The 19,475-nt window shown below is 35.7% G+C and overlaps 1 long non-coding RNA gene across 4 annotated transcripts in view; it reads right to left on the reverse strand.

The window, feature by feature from the left end:
• The window catches only part of LOC102139027 (uncharacterized), a 352,230-nt gene that overhangs the window by 259,609 nt on the left and 73,146 nt on the right, over nt 1-19,475 (reverse strand). For 2 of the 4 annotated variants that reach the window (XR_012422769.1, XR_010580860.1), the window contains exon 1: nt 14,000-14,060. The exons of the other annotated variants lie outside the window; for them this stretch is intronic. This is a non-coding gene — a long non-coding RNA (uncharacterized lncRNA). Of the gene's footprint in view, nt 1-13,999; nt 14,061-19,475 lie in introns of those variants that run through there. 4 annotated transcript variants of the gene reach the window in all.

A 19,475-nucleotide genomic window follows, 5' to 3' on the forward strand; every position in this document is an offset into this window, starting at 1 on the left:
TTTGTGGATGGCACCAGAACTTTTGATAAATATTCCACCACGTTAGCAATCCATCTTCTTTAAAAATTTTAGCAACAGTAAAGAAACAGTATATCATTTGAAGTGAAAAATGCTTCCAATTTGCAATAACATATAACTTCAGAAGAAATCAATGTTATCTTAGCTAAGAGTTTAGCAAGAATATATGAAAAATAGCAGTCAACCACACTAAGACTAGCCATAAAGAAAAAAGAAGAAAAGACAATTACACAAGGTCAACCTTGCTTCTTAGAGATAGAATTTCCAGGAAAAAAAAATATCTTTTTATTATGTTATTATATATCCATTTTGAAAAATGGGCTTTGAAAAGCCTAGTCACATATGAGTAAAAAATGATGCTTATAGTGAACCCACTAGATTAAAGCCATACACTTTGTGAAAGGAAAAAAGCTATTATTGAAAAAGTTCCTGAACTTTTTGTATTCCATTAAAAAGTTTTCTATCTGACCATTTTTAATAACTTTTCTATTGGAAGATTTTTATGTTATGAAGGTAAAATGGAAGTGTGGTCATATCTAGTCCTTTAAAAATGTTCCAAATTATATAGGAAGAGCTCAAACAAGAAACCTAAATCGGATTTCAGCTTTTTCTCTCCTTGTAGTCTTTTTTCTGGACACTCTGCTATTACATGGTCCACTTCACCTGTCTAGTTAGAGACGGTTGCACTGATATTGAATGACACCTGTCTTCCTAAGTCGGTCTTTGCAATAAGGACTCATCACTCATCTTTTAGTAGTGGGTCACATAATATTTATTTTATGATGCATCCTTTAGAAACAACTCTTTTAAAAAAATTCTGATCATGAACATAAACAACAGTTGATACTGAGGGGACAAAAAGAAAGGAAGGAAGAAAGGAAAGAAGGTAGGAAGGAGGGAAGAAAAGAAGGAAGGAGAATAGGAAGGAAAGAAGGAAGGGAGGGAAAGAGAGAGAGAGGAAGGATGAGAAGATAATCAACAAAGTTGCCTCTTCCTCAACATCAAAATATGTATATAAGGATAATGCAATCACTCATTCTGATATCTTATCTATATAATCCCCAGAATCTGCATCTTTACATAAGTTAGAGTTTACATATCTTTTTTTTTTTTTTTTTTGAGATGGAGTCTCATTTTGCCACCCAAGCTGGAGTGCAGTGGCATGATCTCGGATCACTGCAACCTCTGCCTCCTGGGTTCAAGCGATTCTCCTGCCTCAGCCTCCTGAGTAGCTGGGATTACAGGTGTGCGCCACCATGCCCAGCTAATTTTTGTATTTTTTAGTAGAGACAGGGTTTCAACATGTTGGTCAGGCTGGTGTTGAACTCCTGACCTTATGATCTTCCCGCCTCGACCTCCCAAAGTGCTGGGATTACAGGAGTGAGCTACCGCACCCAGCTGATTTTATATATCTTTTAGTAAACAATGATCAAGGCCAAAGAAAATGATGTGTGGTATAAGGAGAAAATTACATTGTGACACCCAAAGAAACATATGGAAATCAAAACAAGTTTAGTACATTTTCTCCAAAATCCTTCTTATTTCTATTGTATTATGACCTACTATTCAAAAAATGAAAAAATTCTATAAAGTTGTTGCTTTTTTAGATATAATTCTAAAGAGTTTGACTAACTGTATTTTCTTACCAAATGAACCAATTTGGGAACTACTTAGTATTGTTGATTACTTCTTCAAAGAGTTAGTGGATATATGCTAATTGAGGAAACATTGGGAAAGTCTGTGTTCCAGTGTGAAATTTGACAGGTTAGGATGACGTAAGCTCTTTTGAATGGCTATAGTTAAAATGCATTGGGGAAGTCTTGGGGAGAAAAAAGTTGAAAAATGTCATGTATTTTGTTTTTCTTTCATTTTCCTTTGTCAAAGTATCATATAAGCAAAGTTTTGAGCATATAGAGGAATTTTCTGATTCAGACTCTTAAGCGGGAAATGAAATAATAAATTCATATGTGCTTTAAAAAGATATTTAGTAGCTAAACAATTTATTTTTGGAAATAAGTGTGTCCAGAAACACAATTAAAGACATTTTGAATTTTCCTCCTTAACTGTGGCCAATTGACTTTTCTTTGGAATCAAGTTAATTCATAGTGATGATGGTACACATGTACAGTGAATTTCAGTAGTTTTATGTTGCCTTCACATCTATTTTGAATACAGGTTTCACTTTCTCATATCACAAGCAGAGCTTAGTCATCCTTGACACAGTTTCAAGTGCCCTGCCTCACCCCAGGTCCTCAATGTGGCTGATCAGATATCTGCCTTATACAATCAACTCCTGGTGACCACCTTCCTCTGAAAAATGTAGATATAACTTACTTGACTTGCTTCACTGACCCCCACACTTGGCATGGACTGTGCAGATATGCTGTAGTGACAACCTCTCAAGTGTGACTCCGTGGAACACATGGTGTATTAGTCTGTTTTCACATTGCTAGAAAAAACTACCTGAGACTGGGTAATTTATAAAGAAAACAGGTTTAATTGACTCACAGATCAACATGGCTGGGAAGGCCTTAGGAAACTTCCAATCATGGCAGAAGGCAAAGGAGAAGGAGAAGCAAGCACCTTCCTCACAAGGCGGCAGGAGAGAAAGAGAGAGCAAGGGCGAGTGGGAAACCACCATACACTTTAAAACTATCAGATCTCATGAGAACTCACTATTACGAGAAGAGCATGAGGAAAACTGCTACACTGTCCAAAACAATTTACATATTCAATGTAATCCATATCAAAATATCAATGAAATTCTTCACGGATATTTTTTTAAAATTTTAAAATTTAGGTAGAATCACCAAGGACGCCAAATAGCCAAAGCAATCCTGAGCAGAAAGAATAAAGCTGAAGGTATCATACTACCTGACTTCTAAGTATACTACAAATCTGTAGTAACCAAATCATTATGGTCTTAGCATAAAAACTGATACATAAACCAATGGAACAGAATACAGAACCCAGATAAAAATCCACACATTAACACTTAACTCATTTTTTGACAAACGTGCCAAGAACCTGCAATGGGGAAAGACAGTCAGATAGTCTGTTTAGTAAATTGTGCTGGAAAAACTGGATGACCATATGTAGAAGAATGAAACTAGATCCTTATTTCTTACCATATACAAATATCAAAATCAAAATGACTTAAAGATTTAAATGTAAGACCTGAAACTACGAAACCAATATAAGGACACTGGGGACATGTTACAGGACATTGCTCTGGGCAGAGATGTTTTGCATAGGCAGCAAAAACAAAAATGGACAAATGGAATCATATGAAATGAAAAAGCTTCTGCACAGCAAAGGAAATAATCAACAAACTGAAGAGATAACCCACAAAATGGAAAAATGTTTGCAAACTGTTCATCTGACAACCAAAATATAAAAGAAGCACAAACAACTCAGTGGCAAAAAAATTTAAATAATTTGATTAAAAAACAGGCAAATGATCTGGATAGACATTTCTCAAAAGAAGACATAAAATGGACAACAGTTATATGAAAAAATGCTCAACATTACTAATCATCAGAGAAATGCAAATAAAAACCACAAGGAGATATCATCTCACCCCATTTAAAATGGCTTTTATCCAAAAGATGGAATAATGAATGCGGTGAGAATTTAGAGAAAGTGGAATCCTAGTACATTTTGGGAATGTAAATTAGTACAGCTGCTGTGGGAAACTATGTGGAAGTTCCTCAGAAAACTAAAAATAGAACTACTCTATAATCCAGCAATTCTACTACTAGATAGATAGATAGATAGATAGATAGATAGATAGATAGATAGATAAATGTGTATATATAGACATAGATGTATATATACATATATACACATATACTATATATACACATATACTATATATATGCAATACTATATATAGTATATATAAATACATATAGAGTATACATATATAAAAGAAAGCAACATATCAAATAAATATCTGCATCCCCAAGTTTATTGCAGCACTACTCACAATAGCCAGAATATGGAATTAACCTAAGTACTCAACATGAATGAAGGGGTAAAGAAAATGTGGTATATAAACACAATGATATATTTTTCAAGGTTGAAATGAACAAAATCATGTTATTTGCAGCAACATGGATAGAACTGGTGGACATTATGTTAAGTGAGGTAAGCCAGGCACAAAAAGATAAATATAGCATGTTCTCACTCATATGTGGGACCTAAAAAAGCCATTCTTATAAAGATGAAGACCAGATTGGTAGTTACCAGGGACCGGCAAGGGAGGTGGTGAATAAAGAGTGGTTGATTCACTGGTATAAATACACAGTTTGGTAGAAGAAATAAGACCTACTGTTTGAGATATCAGTAGGTTGAATATAGTTTATAATAATCTATTTTATATTTCAAAATAGCTGGAAGGGAATCATCCAATGTTTCTAACAGAAAGAAATGACAAACATTAATGCTGAGAGATATTCCAACTATAGTGATTGGACCTTTGCAATTTATACGAACGCATTAAATTATCACATGTATCTCCAACATATATACATCCATTTTTATTCATTTAAATTGTTTTAAAAATATGAATTTAAATACTAATATATTAATGAACTACTGGTGAATTAAAAAACAACCTTGGATTGAGCTTGACACAAAGATCACGGAACTAGAAAGAAGGTTTTGTTAACACTGTTTTTTCATTTCAATCCCTGACACTCACTGGCATCTTCAACTCCAGTTCCCCGATTCTTGTATCAAAATATGGGTGCTATAATGTTTCTTAATATTCCAAATCACTAAATTTACTACTAATAATAATAGCTAACACTTACATAAAGCTTACTATGTGCCAGATACTACTCAAACATTTTAAATAATTTAAATATGGTAAGAGCTCTATGAGATAAACAATACTCTTCATTTTAAAAAGTAAGCTCTTTGTTCTTTTCTCCAGTTATCACTATCCCCATATTTATTTCAGTTATGTATTCATTCAACAAATGCTTGTTGATCCCTGCTCAGTAGAGGGCACTGTACTGGGCACTGAGAGAACAATAGAAAATACACATTCTCTTTCTTCACAGACAGTATGATGATCTAGTAGGGGAGAAAGGCAAATAAACCAACAGCCACAGGAGTAGTTAGAATAGATGTGTGCAAAGAATGCCTTAGAACCACAAAGGGGGCATCTGAACCAGACCAGGAAGATCTTGGAAGACTTTTGGTATAAAGAACACCTCAGCTGAATTGAGAAAGATCAAGTAATAGTTAGAGAAATGTTTGTGTGAGCAACAGTAGATGTGTGTGACTGTGTGTGTGTGCATGTGCTCATGTGAACTCACAGGCATGCACATGTGCATATGCAGCAGAATAGCATTCCAGCCAGGGAAAGTAAGATGTGTAGCAACAATTTTGATTATTTATAAGCAAGATTTTGACTGGTAAAAAAATACAATTTTGATGAGATGGAACTTTTAATCAAAAAACTGCTGGGAGTGGGTGGTTACTTAACTAGCAGAAGAGCCTAGCTTACTGCTCAGCAGCCATATATGAAAGATGTTATTGTTTGTCCATGCTTATCTAGTTCATCATAAATCTTATTGTGAGATAAAAACACACTTTATGGGTTTATGAAATGTATAATTCTGAGACGAGTACCTAGCTAGCTGACTGTAAAACACAGAGCACTTAAGAGAGACTTAGGAAATCTCAGGGCCATGTAAACAGAAAATGAAGTCATTCTCCGATAGTAAACAGCTATTTGCACATGGGAAGGAACTTAAGCCTCCTTATCAATATGGTTGATAAAGATTGTTTCTCTTCCTAAAGGGAATCTTAAGCAAGTACACAGAAGGGCATAGGATTAAAATAACAAGGGACATGGAGAAGATGATAAAAACATCTGGAAAACTGATAGAGAAATCATTTTCTTAACCAGTTTTGTGAATGGATTTCATCAGTTTCTCAGGAAAGAAGAGTGATTGAAAATTAAAGTCATTAACCTATTTTGTGTAATAGTTTTGTATGTATGAATATTTCTAAGTTAACCCTTTTGTAACTAGCATAATGTCTTCATTCTATATTGTGAGTTGAGCCAATCACTAGTAAAGCCTGAATTGAAAAAAACTGCTGTATTTACTTGGATCATATAGAATTCTTCTAAATTCTGCTGCTAAACCTCTAATGCCACAGCAGACAGATTTGGTAAGGAGAACTTTAAAATGAGTGCTGCCTACTGTCTTTCCAGATTTTCTGTATGTACCTGGCTCGTATTTCATAAGCATAAAATGTAAAATAATATGTACAGTTGAATTAATTAGCAATAGCATAATTTTATCCCGCCCAATTCCAAATGAGCTTGATGCTCAAAATAAAAGCACAATTACGATAGACCTAAATAATAGACATAGCAAAATAAGGTGTATAAAACTTGAGTTGGCAAGATGTGAAGAAAATCAGTATTAATTTATTCTCTTTGAGAAAATATAAAGTGCAAAACTTAGCCATGAGCTTCCAAGAAGGGACGACAACAATAAAAAGAAATCGATGTAACTATGCTTTAAGTGGAAAAAAGGTCAGATTCATTGATAGGATCGGAAAATTTCCCTTATTTAAAAAATAATGAGTTGTTTTCATGTAAAATTATTTTTGGCATAAATTTTGACTCCATCCTTTGAAATATCCATGAGTCAATAGATATAATATGTTTGTGGATGTCCATGTGGGTTTGCAGCATTTCCATTTTTTTCCAAAACACCTTAGAAGTTAGTTTTTAAAAATAAATGTGGGTTGCAGATAGTTGAGATCACTAGTCTAGATAGAATATGAACTAATATGGTTAAATTTTTGTCACAATGGATAAAATTCTATAAGGCGAGGTCATTTATATTTTTCTGCAGTGAAAATGTACTATTAATTTTTATCAAAATTGTGTGTAATATGAATTATAAAAATCACTGAAGAAAAAGTACTTTCTGTGCTACCTTTACATCAAATTGTTATCATTATTATTATCATCATCATCATTATTATTGAGATACATGGTCCCTCTTTGTCACTCAGGCTAGAGTTCAGTGACATTATCATAGCTCACTATAACCTTGAACTCTTGGGCTCAATTATCCTCCCACCTCAGCCTCCCAAGTGACTGGGACTACAGGTGTGCACCACCATACCCAGCTTATTCATTCATTCATTCATTCATTCATTCATTCATTCATTCATTTTTGTAGAGACAGGGGTCTCCATATGTTGTCCAAGCTGGTCTCAACTTCCTGGGTGCAAGCAATCATCTCTTCTCAATCTCCCAAAGTTCTGGGATAACAGGTGTGAGCCATTGTATCTGGCCCACAATTTTTTTTTTTTTTTTTTTGAGACGGAGCCTCACTCTGTTGCCCAGGCTAGAGTACAGTGGCGCCATCTCGGCTCACTGCAAGCTCCGCCTCCCAAGTTCACGCCATTCTCCTGCCTCAGCCTCCCGAGTAGCTGGGACTACAGGCTCCTGCCACCACGCCCAGCTAATTTTTTGTATTTTTAGTAGAGAAGGGGTTTCACCGTGTTAGCCAGGATGGTCTCGATCTCCTGACTTCATGATCTGCCCACTTCGTCCTCCTAAAATGCTGTGATTACAGGCGTAAGCCACCATGTCCCACCCCACAATTTTTAATAAAACAAAAAGTATAGTCTGTGGTACTTTTACATCAAAATGATTTTAGTAAAAGTATCTTTTTCAATATGTTTAATAAAGAAATAAAAGGTAAATCCAGATTTATTTATATTATTGAAAAGCCTTCATATTACCAGGTATCCACTGCTTGAGTTTCTCAAGCTAGTGCAACAAATATACTATGCATGAATCAACAGAATAACTATGGAACATACTTGGAGTATAATTTTTTCTGGAAGATTTCAAAGCAATTAACCTTCTAGTTAAAGAAGGTGTGTGCCAGAGTAGACTAAAATATCTGCGTGATATTTTCAGTCAGCATTCTAGACTCCAAGGCCTATGGTGCTATTGATGAGGCAAGTTAGATCACATTTCCAGAAAATGGTGGGCTTGAGGAATGGCTAAGCAGGATGTGAGATCTTCTTATAATGTCTTTTTCCACCACCCCCAGTCAAAGAAAATGAAAATAATCAATGCTACTCTTTAAGAGATATCATAGATTAAAGATAAATGGAAAACTTTTATTTATTTTTTATAATATACAATCTAAGGAAAAAAAAATCTTCTTGCCTCTTTCTCTACACCATTTCCCTAAGCCTCCCTAAATCACCAACTCCCAGAACTCTTGCGTGTACACGTTTACTTTTCTCTACAGAAAAACAAAAAATATATATATAGGAAGAAAAAATTTAAGATACATGATCTTAGACTATATGATCTTCAAAAGCAAGAAATTGATCCGATTTCTCTGTGTGTTCCCATGACCAATGGGGTGTCTGAACTCAATAACTGTTTATTATAGTAGACTTTCCTCAATTCTCTCACCTTAAATATCCCAAATTCCCAAAGAATACATAAACCCATTTCTAAACTTTTCACCAAACAAAAGCTCACAAAGAAATCTTAAATGTAAATGTTTTCCTTTCTTACTGGCTATTTCAAATGAGAATATTACTGGCAATTTGTCACTTTGCGAAGCAACTACAGGAACCTGGAATAGCTCAGGGTCTATTCAGAAGTTCTTTGTTAGAGAGGCTTTGGGGTGTCTATCTAGTTGGAGGTAGGAGATGGGGAAACAGGAGAAGTTGCATGATTACAGCTAGCACATTGTTCTTGCTTAGAATCTCTGTTTATTTGGGCGGACCCATCACAAATATAAATTACTAGTACATTACATATAATAATAATAAAAATAATAAGTTTTTATAAGTTACTTGAAAAGCCAGTAATTTAGAAGAAAATCACAAAGACAGAAGCCTAAACTGGATAAAAGTTTATTTTTCTAAAACGTTTAAACTATTAAAGTTAGAAAACTATACCATTTATAATTACTAGAATCAAAATTTTACACAAAAATTATCTGAGTAAAGGTGAATTTTTAAAATTTAAACTACGTCTTATAAAAGATTGTTTAAAAATAAAACCATTCACAGTTCTATTCATTGTCTTGTCAGTGTAAATAATATATGCATTACTGCATGAGCATTGTTTGTATACCTACATATATACAAATTTAAGAGCAATCTGAATTGCTTAATGTTATAAAATGTCCCATAGTTTCTATGTACAATGGATGTACATAGTGTGCTAGATTGTGAGTAATTACAAATTGGAACACAAAGAGAAGCAAAAAAGTAATGAACACTCAGCATTATTGTTAAGACATAATTATGTATGTAAGTATTGTTTGCATTCAGACTGTCTTAGAGAACAAATTTGACAGTTTAATTAATCTGTCTTTTCTCTTAAGCATTTCTGCCTGTCAAATCATCTTTGCCCTCTAAAACAATGTGTTATTAACATCAGCAGTGGCAAAAGCCATGTATCTTCACTGTACACATGCCATCATCTTTTATTCCAAGAGCATATACAGAAAAGTATTTCCCTGGGACATAGACAGGATTATTTACAACAGTTCTGACACATAAACACTTCTTGCCCTAATCTAAGAATATCTGTATATTTTAACTTTGTATTAGAATTCTGCCAAAATAATACTCTCTTTTGTTTGTGTCTGTCTCTCACACTGCAGGCCTTCTAGAATTCCTAAACCCTACCAACATAATGCCTGTGGCACTTTCAATTATTTAGGCAACTATTCTCACAGATTATCTAAATACTGTCAGGAGGGTATAAAATTCTCATTGGAAAATAGTTACCTAAAGTGAGTCATTAGAACTAAGAACTGTAATAATTTAGACGCTAATGTTAATGTGGCTTCATTTGAACAAAAGCTGGTGAGACTTACATTTGGGTTAAAGCTTCAAGAAGGATGGAGTCAGTTATCAAGACTTTTGTACAACAAAGAAACTATTGTTAATTAGTGTTATGACATGGTTTCTGTGTTAACCAAGCAAAACTGTACCTTCAATGGGATTACAAAGTACCAATAACTCATTAATTATTGCTCACCAGCTTACTTTCACTACTCTGAAAACATGTAGCTCTAATTAGTCAGGTACATAGAATGTGCATCTGTCTCCTTTTTGCATTGAAGATGTGTCACACTAATCAAACATGGAAGATATGTCACACTATTCAATCCAGGTACACCTTCCTGATAAACATTATGGATCCTCTCTATTCTTCCCAGACCCACATTCTAGGTACCCCAAATTAGATGACCTTGAAAGAACTTTAGATGAAATTCGTTTGCCATTGTTTTTGTAGATAAAGATGAACAAGCTGTTAATGAGGTAGTAGTGTGAATAAAGGAGATTGTTAAGTTCATTTGTTACATCTTAAAAATATCTGCAAAAAAAATGTATAAGTCTAGGTGTTCTGAAGTCACCACAGTAAAAATAAAGGACAACAATAAAGCACCAAGGGCTTTACTCTCTGGCAGGAGGTTACAGTTTATCTGGGAGGCATGTATTCCGTTAACAAGCCTATTCTAAAACTCCTTTTCAGAAAGTTTGCTTACATCAAAATTATTGAGATAACACATGCTCCTATTTCAAGTAAGATGGAGTAAATGCATCCCACTCTATCTTTCATACTTATTGCAACTATAAAATGTGCACAGAATGCATGATGCAGCCATTTGAAAACTGTGAAAAGCAAGCAATAGTTGGCAGACTCAGGAAGAAGATGAGTATTTGAAGTACTGCTATATCATAGGTGAGTTTACTTGTGTGTGTCGGGGGTGGGTGGCGGTGTGTGTGTTTCCATTTGGTATAACACCCAATCTCCCCAGGCTTGGAATCCCAGCCTGGATTCAATATAACCTTAAACTTGGAACTGCAAAGGGATGTGGATAGAGAGAGCTCCACAAGGAACCTTCTGATTCTGGCTCTAGGAGCTGGAAATGGGTTTCATAATGCAATGCTCAGGGGTGGAGGATAGGGAATCCCTTGTGTATTTGTTTGTTTCTCTATTTTCTCATGTATCAGTTCTCAGGCAATCCTGAAATAATGGGGCTCACAGGACTAAATCTCTGAGAAAAGAGAAACTCTTCTAATTAGAGGATCTGTGGTGCCAAGAGGGTGAGACAAGCTCCTATTTCCTTTTGTTCTCTGTCTTCCTGTTGCTTGGTCTTGAATGAGGGTATATTCATGGGAAGTGTGAAGCTAAAGGAAGATAAATAAAACCTGGCTTTCTGGCCAGAGGACAGATAACAGAGCCTAAGGGAACCAGAAAGGGCTGGAGAGATCACAGAGAGGAATGAGCTCAGAAAAGCAACCTCATAAAGTAGTAAGCTGTGCATTCACAGATCTGACACTAAATAGCACATCAGACATTAAAATCTAAACTAAAGAATAGATAAGTGTCAAAGTCCCATCTAGCCATTTACTGGTGCACACATGGAACACGTCGTTGGAGTAGCACTACAAATGCTTTGAAAACGTAACTGAAACCAAAACTCACAAAAAGCAGGTTAAAATGTATGACCTGAATACAACTGGGTAAATTGCATGCTAAAACAAAAATACCAAGCCAGGCACAGTGGCTCATGGATATAATACTAGCATTTCGAGAGACTGAGGAAGGAGGATCCCTTGAGCCCAGGAGCTTGAGAACAGCCTGGGTAACATAGAGAGATCCCATTTCTATGAAAAATTAAAAAAAAAAAATACATACAAATCACAAAAAAACAAGTTTCATATGATGTTTAAAATTTCCAAGAAACAAGCCAAGATCACTTACAATACCCACAGCCAGGAAAATCACAACTCACATGAAAATGGTAACTGACAGAAACCAATGACTAGGTGATACCAATGTTAGAATTATCAGAAAAAAGACTTCAAAGTTGCTTTAGAAAAATGCTCTAAGAATTAAGGATTTCAAGGGCCAAGTGCAGTGGCTCATGCCCATAATTCCAGCACTTTGGGAGGCTGAGGGAGGCATATCACTTGAGGTGAGGAGTTTGAGACCAGCCTGGTCAACATGATGAAACCCCATCTCTACTTAAAATACAAAAATTAGCCAGGCCTGGTGGTGCAAGCCGGTAGTCCCAAATACTCGGGAGGCTGAGGCAGAAGAATCGCGTGAACCCCGGAGGCGGAGGTGCAGTGAGCCAAGATCGCACCACTGCACTCCAGCCTGGGTGTTAGAGCGAGATTCCATCTCTAAATAAATAAATAAATAAATACATAAATGGAATTAAGGATTTGAAATCCTTGAAATAAATGGATACGTTAAAAATATCAGGAATAAATTTCCTTACTCCTTATACGAAAATTAATTCAAGATGGATTAGAGACTTAAATGTTAGACCTAATACCATAAAAATCCTAGAGGAAAACCTAGGTAGTACCATTCAGGACATAGGCATGGGCAAAGACTTCATGTCTAAAACACCAAAAGCAACGGCAGCAAAAGCCAAAATTGACAAATGGGATCTCATTAAACTAAAGAGATTCTGCACAGCAAAAGAAACTACCATCAGAGTGAACAGGCAACCTACAGAATGGGAGAACATTTTTGCAATCTACTCATCTGACAAAGGGCTCATATCCAGAACCTACAAAGAACTCAAACAAATTTACAAGAAAAAAACAAACAACCCCATCAAAAAGTGGGCAAAGGATATGAACAGACATTTCTCAAAAGAAGACATTCATACAGCCAACAGACACATGAAAAAATGCTCATCATCACTGGCCATCAGAGAAATGCACATCAAAACCACAATGAGATACCATCTCACACCAGTTAGAATGGCGATCATTCAAAAGTCATGAAACAACAGGTGCTGGAGAGGATGTGGAGAAATAGGAACACTTTTACACTGTTGGTGGGATTGTAAACTAGTTCAACCATTATGGAAAACAGTATGGCGATTCCTCAAGGATCTAGAACTAGATGTACCATATGACCCAGCCATTCCATTACTGGGTATATACCCAAAGGATTCTAAATCATGCTGCTATAAAGACACATGCACACGTATTTTTATTGCGGCACTATTCACAATAGCGAAGACTTGGAATCAACCCAAATGTCCATCAGTGACAGACTGGATTAAGAAAATGTGGCACATATACACCATGGAATACTATGCAGCCATCAAAAAGGATGAGTTTGTGTCCTTTGTAGGGACATGGATGGAGCTGGAAACCATCATTCTTAGCAAACTATCACAAGAACAGAAAACCAAACACCGCATGTTCTCACTCATAGGTGGGAACTGAACAATGAGATCACTTGGACTCGGGAAGGGGAACATCACACACCGGGGCCTATCATGGGGAGGGGGGAGGGGGGAGGGATTGCACTGGGAGTTATACCTGATGTAAATGACGAGTTGATGGGTGCTGACGAGTTGATGGGTGCAGCACACCAACATGGCACAAGTATACATATGTAACAAACCTGCACGTTATGCACATGTACCCTATAACTTAAAGTATAATAATAATAAATAAATTTTAAAAAAAAGAAATAAATGAAAATTTTAAAACAGTAAATACAATAACTGAGATGTAAAACCTCACTGAATGGCCTTGAAGGCAGAATGCAGATTTCAGAGCAAGAAACCTATGAGCTTGAAGACAGATGAATAGAAATTATCCAGTCTGAACAACAGAGAGAAAAAATAAAGTGAGGGAAAAAGAGAGATTCAGGAACTTGCGAGATAGTAACACAAGTTTTAACATGCAGTGAGGTCTCAGAATGAGAAAAGAAAATACGATGTGCAAAAAATTTTTCTTTTAAATAATGTGTGAATATTTTCTAAGTTTGGCAGGAAACAAGAAAATTTTTAAAAAGCTCAGCAACCCCAAACAAGAGAAATCAAAAGAATCTATATACAGACACATCACAAACTTCTAAAACCTAAAGAGAAAAAATAATGTTTAAAGTAGCCAAAGAAAATTGACACAGTACCTCTATAGCAGTGATTCTCAACGGGTGTGATTTTGTCTTCTGAAACAACCCAGGGACAACTGGCACAGTCTAGGGATATGTTTTACTGTGACGGCCGGGGATAGGTGCTACTGACATCTAGTGGGCAGAAGCAATGAAGTTTCCTGCAATGTACAAGAAAGCCTCCCATGAGAATTTCTGGCCCCAAGTATCAGTGCTGCTAAGGCTGAAAAACCCCGCTTGTAGGAAAATAACTATTCAAATGACTGAGAATTTCTCATCAGAGATCGTAGAAACCAGAGTGAAGTGGAAAAACATTTTTTAAGCACTGAAATAAAAAAGCTGTCAGTCCAGAATTCTTCATCCAGTGAAAACATTCATCAACAATGAAGATGAAATAAAAACATTGCTAAATGAAAGAAAATGAAGAATTTGTTGCCAACAGACATGCCGTAAAATTGTATAAAAATGTATGTCAAATGTAGTAATAATAAATTAAATGAAATATTAAAGGTGTTCAAATAACCTAAAGGAACACAGAAAGGGGAAACAGACAAATGATGAACAGACAAAACTAAAAAAAAAACGTTAAATAGAGTAAGAGAAGCCAGCCTCATCCTGGCACACCTGTAGTCCTATACAGAGGAGGCTGAGGCAGGAGAATTGCTTATACCCAGGAATTTAAGGTTACGATGAGCTAGGATTGTGCTACTGCACTCCAGTCTGGGCAACAGAGCAAGACCCTGTCTCTAAAATAAAATAAAAAGAAAATAAAGTGAAATAAAATATTGTTTAAGGAAAGAAGCCGGTCTTAAAGATTAGATAATAGATGGTTTCATTTATATAATTTTTTTTTGCAATAACAAAACTATAGTGCTAGAGAACCCCTCAGTCATTATCAGAAGTTAAAATTGGAAGGAGGGTGTATGTGGAAAGGTATTGCAAAAGGAAATTTGGAGAGGCGAAGAAATTTTTCTGTATTTCAATTGTGGTGTTGGCTACTCGGATCTATATATGTGTTAAAAGCCATAGAACTGAGAGGAGGTGTCAGCCGGGCTTCCTAGGTCGAGTAGGGACTCAGAAAGCTGTGAAACTCACTCATTTCCTACATCAGGACTTACTTCAGTCCTGGATGAATAATATTGAAGATATATGCTTAAAATATACCTAACACCAGGATTTGTGCATGTGTTTTCTTCCCCAAGAAAGCTATAAACAGTGAAAATTTTACTGTAAGTTTCCCTGTATCCTCTCTCCCTTCCCCCACCCCCAAAACTAAAGTAAAAGAAATGTTAACTGCCTGTTTTTCTGTGACCAGCTGACCTTATCTATGCTCCCAATTCCAATTCCTTGTAAACATACTTTGTAAAGTCTTGTAAGATACTGTCTCCTTTGCCATGCCCCTGCAAGGTCATAAAGTAGATAAAACCTAAGTTGCAATTCCGGTTTTCCTCAAAATCTAAGACATGTCACAAAATAATTTGCTGCCTTTGTTTCTCGCTCTGGTAACATCTTCCCACCACACGTAAAGAGTTTAAAAGGCAATCACCCAAAACCAACAGTGGCTACCCATTCAGGACCCCTTCCACACTGTGGAAGCTTTGTACTTTCACTCTGTTCAATAAAGCCTACAACTTTTTCTTGCTCTCTGCCCATGTCTCTATCACTCCTCGTGGTCAGCTGCCACACCAATTCTTTGGCGTGGCTAGGCAAGAACCTTAGGCGTTACAGAACTATACACAAAAAAGAGTCAATTTCATTATAACATAGTCTATGAAAATAAAAATCTTTAAAGAGAATATATTCTTTGTAGGTAGCAGAGTATTGAAAGCACGATTTTAGACTAAGGATTTTTTTTCCAAATCGGTAAATCAGTTCACAAACAACAAAAGAGATAACGATTGCAAATGCCTCCAGGGCTTAAATATTTTTCCAACTCTTAATATTAACAATAATATAATACAATAATGATAACACCAAAAATTGAAATCATATTCAGATACGAAGGCAAGCATTTTTGTACCTTTCTCATATATTTACATGTGGGTTGGATTTACACATTATATAAAAAATTCGAGTATTTTTGTATATTTATTGGCCTCTTCAAATTGAAAACTTTTTAAAGCACTATTGTCAAGTGAGAGAACAATATGGCAGAATAAAGAAACCATCATGTGGGCATTCAAATTCTTTCTTCCCAGCTTTATTGAGGTGTAACTGGCAAAATAAAAGTATTTATGTAAGGTGTATAAGATGTATTATGTGATTATTGGAAATACATATATATGTGTGTGTGTATACATATATATATAGTGAAATGATTACCACAGTTAAGCTAATTAGCACATCCCTCATCTTTCACAGTTACATTCATTTATTTATTTGGTGGTAAAAATACTTAAGATCTAATCTCTTAGCAAACTCTTTGAAGCTGTAATTCAACTCTCAAGAATTCTTCATATGAGAATAATTTACAGAAGTATAACAAAAAAAGTAAAAGTATTTCATTCGCAAATCACTTATAATAGTAGAATTGTAAATACATAACAGGAAGGAAGGAGAAGAAGAACAAAGAAAAAAGCAGAAAAGAATGAATGAAGAATATTAGGTAAGGCATGGTGGCTCACACCTGTGATCCCAGCACTTTGGGAGGCCGAGGCGGGCAGATCACGATGTCAAGAGATCGAGACCATCCTGGCCAACATGGTGAAACCCCATCTCTACTGAAAATACAAAATTAGCCAGGCATGGTGGCAGGTGCCTGTAGTTCAAGCTACTCAGGATGCTGAGGCAGGAGAATCACTTGAACCAGGAAGGCAGAGGTTGTAGTGAGCTGAGATCGCGCCACTGCACTCCAGCCTGGTGACAGAGCAAGACTCCATCTTAAAAAGGAAGGAAAACCAGAAAGTCAAATATACGTTCAATAAAGGAATTTGCTAAACTATGTCAAAAAATACAATATAACATAAGCATGAATAATTATGTAGTCTTTCAAGATACAGTAGAGATGCTTATAATATGGCTTCAAATTTAGAAATATGATTTCAAAATCAGAAATGGTGTGGAAATAATGACTGCGACTATCAAATGCATAGGCATGTGGATTAGAAATCAATTTTCATCTGTGAGTGAAAATTAATGTCATTAGGATAGCAAAGTTATGAAAGGGTTTCTCTCTGTTTTGCAGTAGTCTTCAATTTGCTATATTTCTTTCCTCATTCATAAAAGAAAGTACTTCAATTTAGAATATACATAGGTAAATAATTTATAAACCTGCACACAGGAGGTTATTCTCTACTAAGATAATTATGATCACTATAGCAGTTTACCTTTAAATAAATCTTTAACAAAGAGTGTCTTAGAAGACCCACAGACAAGACAGAAATTTTTAGTGAAAAGGTAAATAGATTTAAATAATGCAATTTATTATATACAAAATTGACTTAAAGAAATATTTGCCCATGATAATATATATGTGATAGCACATCTGACAGCAAAATAAAGCCATGAAATATTAAGTAGCCTAAATGAATGAATGGATAAAACACAATTTTAGCTACTTTTATTCAAGCTCTATCTCAACATACTATAAATTAAGAAAAAGAATGAAGAAAATTCATTCCCAGAGCTTTGTGAAGAGTGTCTTATACATGTGAAAGCGATAACTGATATACAACGATGAGTCAAACTTTGTGAAATAAAAAGACTAAAATCCAGAACGGAAAAGACTGCAATTAAATATATGCATACATTCATGAATAAAGAATCTGAGAACCCAGTATTCTGTCTAAATGTCCAGTTACACTCAGTTATTATGTCCTCTCTCTCTCTCTCTCTATTAGTCCTGTAGCTGATAAAACTGTTTATCTTTATGACTCTAGTTATTATGCTTTTGTAATTTGTATTCCCAGAGCTTGTACTTGTCAGACAAACCAATAAATCATAAAGCTTTAAGAGCCATTTTAGGTCTAAAATAGAAGCAGCCCTAGTCTAGCATGTGATTCTATACTACCTGGTGAGACATCTGAGCTTGGGTCACTTTAGGTCACTAGTCCAGAGACCCATTAGGTCGGAAGCTATAGCTAAATGGGGCCAAGTATTGTCCAGTTGTGTTAGTGATGACCCCCCACAAAAGAAAGGAAATGAATAATTACTGAGCAGCCATTGTGACCTTTCCATCTTTCATATCAATTTTCCTGAACAACCACTCTCTGAGGTAGGTATTATAATCCTTTGTATTTTATTTATTTATTTTTTTATAAGGAAATTGACGATCAGTTTCTTACATTTTCCAGATTTACTTGCTCCTGAGGGAATAAAACTGGCTCTCTCCCTCCTAATCGTTTCACTTTCATCTCACTCTCTCTATATATTTTTGGTTTTTGTTCTTCTGATGCATATCAAAACACTCACAGATATCAACAACTAAAACCATTTTTTAAAATAAAATAAAAGAATACTTATGAATACCAGAATGAAATACCAGAGTTTCTAACTGGGCAAAACCAAAAAGGCAGCCTCACATGAACGCTTTGGTAGAGGAGGATGAAGTACAGATAGCAGGAGCCATAGGATAGAGGTTTCAACATATTCTTTCTGTAGAATATTCCAACTGTGAAACATACTCGTGTTTGGAGATAGAAGGCAAAATAAAAGGCATAAACCATACTTAGAGTCAAAGAGAATCATTTCTGTCCCTGTATATCCTTTTATTCTTGGCAGTTGCATAGAGCAGCTGAATGAACAGTATGTTCCAGCTGCACACAATGGAGACATCCACGGCAGGTGCAGCACAGGTATGTCATTTCTTATTTGTTAATTATTAAACAAACATATAAAGAAAGATTGCAGCAGTAGTTTGAAATAAACTGATGATCAAAATATTTTAATAATTTATTTTCTTCCCAATTTACTCTTTGGTAAATAGTGTTTTTGTTTTTAGTGCAGGTCAGTAAAATAGCATAACTAAATTATGCTCTTTTATATCTGATTAACTAAAATCATAACAATCAAATGACTCTTCAGCCCACCCAGCTTAAGTCTCTCACTTTATAGTTGGCAAAAAGTGAGACCTAGTGGGGTGGACGTGAGGAGGAAGTTACGGAGTAAAACCTTTGCCAAGGTCTAACCAAAGGCACAGAGTACTTGCATGATTAGTAGCTTTGGACTTGGCCAGGTGCCTTGGGTTAGTCAGTGTAAAAAGGCAAATAAAACAATGTGCTAGATCTGAATGTAGGCACTGAAAACCCTTGAAAGTCTCCACCTGTAGTCTTTTGCTTCTGCAATTACCATGATAATAACCTTCCCCACTGGCCGCTGGTCCAAAAGAGTATTAGAGACATAAGAGGACTACCTTTAGGTCAGATGCTTGAATCGAAGCCTCCCAGCTGAACCTAATCTAGATCAGAAAGCCATTCGCTTCACCCCACCATCCCACCCCTGCATCAGCTGATCTGCAGAAACCATGAGTGAGCTCCTCTGAGATCAACAGAGCTGC

Source organism: Macaca fascicularis, chromosome 14 (genome assembly GCF_037993035.2).
Source record: "Macaca fascicularis isolate 582-1 chromosome 14, T2T-MFA8v1.1".
Lineage (NCBI taxonomy): Eukaryota > Metazoa > Chordata > Mammalia > Primates > Cercopithecidae > Macaca > Macaca fascicularis.